The sequence below is a fragment of the Chamaea fasciata genome, unplaced genomic scaffold, assembly GCF_029207755.1.
Source record: "Chamaea fasciata isolate MVZ Bird 193981 ecotype frontalis unplaced genomic scaffold, bChaFas1.0.hap1 SCAF_112, whole genome shotgun sequence".
Lineage (NCBI taxonomy): Eukaryota > Metazoa > Chordata > Aves > Passeriformes > Sylviidae > Chamaea > Chamaea fasciata.
Genome location: NW_027094197.1, coordinates 105,239 through 110,975, shown reverse-complemented (window position 1 = coordinate 110,975; position 5,737 = coordinate 105,239). Strand labels below are relative to the sequence as shown.

Sequence of the window (5,737 nt, the reverse complement as noted above, 5' to 3'; positions counted from 1 at the left end):
TGTATATAAGGGCTGCACTGAATGGCTGTCTTTCTGGCAACAGAATGATTGGGATGTTAACAGAATTCCAGTGTGGCAGAAAGAAAAGTGGCAAGAAATTTTACAAATTGCAAGTCAAGGGAATTTTGCTGTAGGGTGGGTAGCCTCTCACCAGACAGATGATAATCCAGCAGGAGAATGGAATAACAGAGCTGATGAATTAGCAAAATTAAGTCCTCTGAAAAAGGATGAAATTACTGAAGATTGGGAGCACTTATTAGAATGGCTGCATGTAAAACGACAACACACAGGTACAAAAGATTTATACAAGGAAGCTCATGCCCGGGCTTGGCCCGTTACCAGAGAAATGTGTAACACCTGCATTTCAGCCCGTGAGCAGCGTCGCAAACGGCTAGAAAGACATCCTTTGGAGGATGACCCACTACACTTGAGGACAGGTAAAGGCTTATGGGATGCATGGCAGGTAGATTACATGGGTCCCTTTAAGCAATCAGGAGGTAAACATTTTGTGTTAGTGGGGGTTGAGATTACATCTGGATTAGTTCAGGCCGAGGCATTTAAAAGGGCTACAGGGGAAAACACTGTTAAAGCATTGCAGATATGGTTCGGGACTTTCCCAAAACCACAGGAAATTCAATCTGATAATGGGTCACACTTTACTGCTAAAGTAGTACAGGAATGGGCAAAAGGTGAAGGGATAAAATGGACTTTTCACACTCCCTATTACCCTCAAGCTAACGGAATTGTAGAAAGGACTAATGGTCTTTTAAGACGACTTCTGAAACCACAAGAGGGAGGCTGGGATGGCCGGTTGCATAAAGCTGTGCAAAGTGAAAATGAAAGATGGGGGGTAAATGGGTGCGCCAAAATTACTGCTTTTTGCCCAAATCCTCTGAGCTTAATCTCCTCACAAAGAGGACCAAATGATCCCGAAAATCCAGTTCATGACCCGGGACACCCTGTTTTGGTAGACCTCCCTACGGTGGGAGAAGTACCACTTGTGTTGAAAACTTCTCTGAATAAAGTTGCGTGGATAGCATCTGATGCCTTAGGAAAAGAACATCGGATAAATACCCGCTGGATAATTCCATCATTTTAATGTTCTGCCCTTAGGTGGCAGATTTTTCTGTGTTTTGCTATTGCAGGAGAACTCCGAGGGGACACTTCAAGTGACATGAAAACAAAATAACCATGTTAACATTATTAATACTTCTCTGTATCCTGCCACACTCCCATGGCCAGGAGCCAGCTGAGTGGCCGTGGTCTGAAGACACTGTTAGATATCCCAGTACTCAAGAATCACATCCCAGAAGTCGTCACCTGAACCTGGCAACCTCAGGGTATCATGGTGGTCCACGTGAGTGGGGATGGGATAAGAATGAACAGGTTACAACTCTAAATGGTACAGTTGGTTTGGGGATACTTTTGTGGGCGGATGTTGGGATCGGGATTGTGTGGGGCTGGGTGGGTGGGATGTGGTTTGATAGTAAATCAAACTTGGAGAGTTCTTGATCACATGGACTGGGATCACATGGACTGGGATTTCACAGGCTGGACCATCTGGATCAGAACCATAGAAACTGGGATCATCTGGACCGGGGTGGCGGCCTCGGAACGATGCGAACCGAGGCGGTCCCGCCCGGCCCAGGGCAACCTCCCCGTCCCTCCCAGTCCCGCCCGGCGGCGCGGCCAAAACTCCCCGCAGCGAACGCGGCGGTCCCGGAGCGATCCTGGAGCCGATCCCGGAGCGATTCCGGGTCCGATCCCGGTCCCTGTTTCGGCCTCGGTCTCAGTCTCGGTCCCGGAGCGCTCCCGGTGCTGATTCCGGTCGCGGTGCCGATCTCGATCCCGGAGCGGTGCCAGTCTCGGTGCCAGTGCCGGTTCCAGTTTCAGTCCTGGTCTCAGTCTCGGTGTCGGAGCAGTGCAGGTGCCGTTTTTGGTCCCGGAGTGCTCCCAGTGCCAATCGCAGTCCTGGTCCCGGAGCGGTGCCAGTCTCGGTGCTGGTTCCGGTGCCGGTCTCGGTCTCCATCCCGGAGCGCTCCCGGTCTGGGTTCTGGCCGCAGTCCTGGAGCAGTCCTGGTGCCGGTGCTGGTTCCGAAGCGCTCCCGGCGCCGGTCCCAGTGTCGGTGTCAGTCTTGGTTCCGGTACCAGTTCTGGTGCCGGTTTCGGTGTCGGTCCCACAGTGCGGGTCCCGGAGCGGTGCCGGTCTCGGTTCCGGTCTCGGTCTCGGTCTCGGTGCCGGAGATTTTAGGGTCTTTTGGGTGATTTTAAGCCAAACCGGGCCCTTTTAGGACCGCGCGTTCCCTTGACCCCGCCCATTCCCCCTCAAAATTCCCGCCGTTTCCTGGACCCCGCCCCTTTCCCCTCCCAGTTCCCGCCCTTTCTCTGACCCCGCCTCGTTCCATTCGTTCCCCGCCCTTTCATTGGCCACGCCTCTTTTTCCCGTGGGCCTCGCCCATCTGCTGGCGCGTTCCGTCCGGCGCATGCGCAGACGACCCAGAGGTGGCTCTCCCGGGCGCCGCCATCGTTGTTCCCGGTCCCCCGAGCCGGCTCCGGCGTGTCCGAGACCTGCGGTGGGGGCATGGGGGATCTATAGGGGATCTATAGGGGATCCATAGGGGATCTATAGGGGTCTGAGAGGACCTGGAAGTCTCCTTAGAGGATTTGGTGGGGGATCTGCAGGTGATTTGGGGCGGTCTGTAGGGGCTTTAGGGCGGTCTGGGGATCCCTAAAGGGGGCTGGGCGGGTCTCGGGGCTCTGTCGGGGTCTGGGGGCTCTGTAGAGGGTCCAGCGGGGTCCGTAAAGGGGGTCGGGGCGTCCCTAAATGGGGTCTGGGTGTCTGTGGGGGATTTGGGGGGTTTCTGTGGCGTTTTGGTGGGTTGGGGGGTCTGTAGGGGATCTCTAGGGGTCAGCGGGAGCCTGTAGCGGGTCCGGAGAGGTCTGGGGGTGTCTGTGGGTCCCTGTGGGGGATTTGGGGGGTCTGGGGGGGTCTGGAGGTCCCCAGGGGGGTCTGAGGGGATATGTAGGGGCTCGATAGAGGGTCCTTGGGTGCCTGGGGGACCCTATAGGGGATCTAGGGTTCTCTACTTGGGATGTAAGGGGGTCTGGGGGAGTCTTGGCATCTCTATAGTGGAGTTTTGGGGCCCATAAAGGAAATTTTTGTGAATTTTTGGCTCTATACAGCTAATTCTTGGAAATTTGGGGTCCAAATTGGGCAATTTGGGGTGTTCTATTGAATTATTAAAAAAATAGGAATAGCGCCCTAATGCCGATATCCAACAATGACGGACAAAAGACTCTCCAGCAGTTTAGAGTTAGAAAGTGTATGTTTAATTACGACGCCGGGCAGCGTGCGGGATAGCTCCCGAACACACGCGCGCTTACAGAAGATCACAGGGTCTTTTTATGTACAGAAGGATTGAATACCCAAAACACAAATGTATATTCATGACTTTAGTACCTCCCATTCCCCGCTCCCTATGGTAATTAGCCAAAAGCTATTAAGCATGCGTGGTTTGTTCTTTGAAATGGGTCGGTGGTCTTTTTTATGGGGCGGGGTCTCAAAATGATGAAGTAAGTGAGTCTTCTTCGCTTTGACTTTTTAACCTTTTAGTGTTGCGTGACGACTGAATCCCGTTTTCCCAGGAGTATTTCATTTATGAATTTACTGTGCTTCTTGAAGCCTATTGATTAGTCAGAATACACAAACATAAGTTGACAGGCCCCATGATTTATCAGTTCCTTGAATCCGGCTTCTGCTTATCAAAAGGGAAGTCTATCTGTCTTACTTCAGCAATATCCAGTTAAAGTCTGTAATTCTTCAAAATTAATGTTTCAATCCCCTTGGTCCCTGCTCCCTCGTGGCCATGGCAAGAGCGGGCTGGGCTGGCCCTGGCAGGGGGCTCTCCTCGGGTCCCTGCTGATCAGGGCTATGGCCCCGTGTTCCTCTGTCTTGCAGCCCTTGAAGACACGGCAGATGACAGCAGCCCTGCCATCAGAAACCTGGCCATTGAAACAGCCTTGGTCCTCCGGGCAGTCCAGAGAGCTCCGTACTCCATCCCGCGGAAGCTGCGAGATCAGCTGCGCAGGGCACGGAAGACACGGCCTCGACTGTCGGGCCTGGGCTGGCTGCGCTGCTGGAGCTCTACGGAGAGCTGATCTGGGACACTCTGCCTGCTGGGGCCAACTGAGCCAGCGGGGATTTTCTTCTTCTACAGGATTCTTCTTTTCTTCTTTTTTTTCTTCAGTATATAAATATAGGATATGTGTTACAATACACGGACTCCCAGGATTTTTCTTTTGCTGCCCTGGGTGCACAGGGGAAGAGGGGGAAAAGGGTGCTTTGTGCTCAGCAAGCTGCCCAGGCGTGCAGCCTTGCAGGGAAAATGGCCAGAAGCCCCTCAGCCCTCGGTGGTCCTGCGGAAGCCTTTGCACTGCCGAGAGAGCGCGTGGGCGGGGGCCGGAGCTGTGGGCATCCCTGCGAGGCCGGAGCCTGGAGATGGCCACAAGCCCTGTGCCAGCCAGGAACCGCCGTCTGTGTCCTCCTGCCCGTGTGCTGCTGGCCGGATTGCTGAGGGCTCCGCGGTGCCTCTTGGTTGGGCTCCTCTGGAGCTGCTGTGGGGCTGCGCCTCTGCTGCCGGGCAGGCTGGCCGGGCTGGGGGAGACTCTGAGGGGCTGGGCTGGTGGGAAGCCCTGAGGAATTGGGTGTCAGAGGCCACAAGCAGCCCCTGGGGAGCTGCCATGTTCCTGCCAGCCGGCTGCTCTGGCGCTCCCCCAAAGCACCTGCGGAGTGAGTGCAGGGAAAGGTGGAACCTTGCGCTCAGGGCCCTTCTCGAGCTCACTGAGGATCCCTCCCTCAATGGTGACAAAGGGGCAGTGGCTGGAGCTGAGCTGGGGAATGCAGTCGCTTGGGCTTGGCTGGGCTTCGAGAGCTCAGGCAGCTGCTCCCAGCTCTCCTGCCTCCTGGTTCGGCTGCCCGAGTACCTCGGGACAGGCCTTTGGCCTCTGGGCCCTGTTGGCACCAGGGCGGCGTTTCACGACTTGTGTTCCTCACAGGCCAAAAAAGTGTGGCCCCTGACTGAACATTTTGTGGAGCTCCTGCGGGACACAGATGAACAGTCAGTCAGGATGACGGCCGTGATGCTCAGCTTTGCCGTTTTGGACAAGGACATGCTGAGACCCAGCCCTGTCGCCCTGCTGCTGGTTGCGGTGCTCCTGCCACTCTCTGACCATGCAAGGCTCTGTGCCCCCAGCCACGGCCACTGTGTGCCCACCAAACACTTGGTGCCCTGTGGGTTTGCAGGCTCACGCCCAGCTGAGCCCCGAGCAGCCGATGCTGAGGTCTTTTTTTCTTCCTTTCATAGAGGATAACGGCCAGGTGCAGCTGCTGTCCACACTGCTCTTCTGAAAATTGGTGACTGTTTGCAGGGCCCCTGGGAGGGAATATTGGGGGTTCCTGGCAGCAGGATCCTTGTGCAGCTTCAGGCTGGGGTGGGCAGCACTTCCATCTGCAGCTTCCATGTGCTGCTCCGGCAGCTGCTGCTGCTGGGGATCCTGAGGGAAGAGGCCACGGGAGGGATGGAAATGCTGCATGGACAGCAGCAGCCAGGGCCAGGAATGAGCTTTGCCTTCCTGGCTGCTGAAATGAGGCTCCTTTAGTGCAAGAGGAGGCAAAGGCAAAATCAATTTCAACAATTCAAGGAAAACTGTGGAAAATTGGAAGCCTCTCAAAATGTCA

The 5,737-nt window shown here is 55.2% G+C and overlaps 1 long non-coding RNA gene across 1 annotated transcript; it reads left to right on the top strand.

The window, feature by feature from the left end:
* Positions 1-2,495: 2,495 nt before the first annotated feature.
* Positions 2,496-4,274, top strand: LOC136304532 (uncharacterized). The gene is made up of 2 exons (XR_010724637.1): positions 2,496-2,573; positions 3,959-4,274. It is a non-coding gene; the product is annotated as an uncharacterized lncRNA (long non-coding RNA).
* Positions 4,275-5,737: the final 1,463 nt, after the last annotated feature.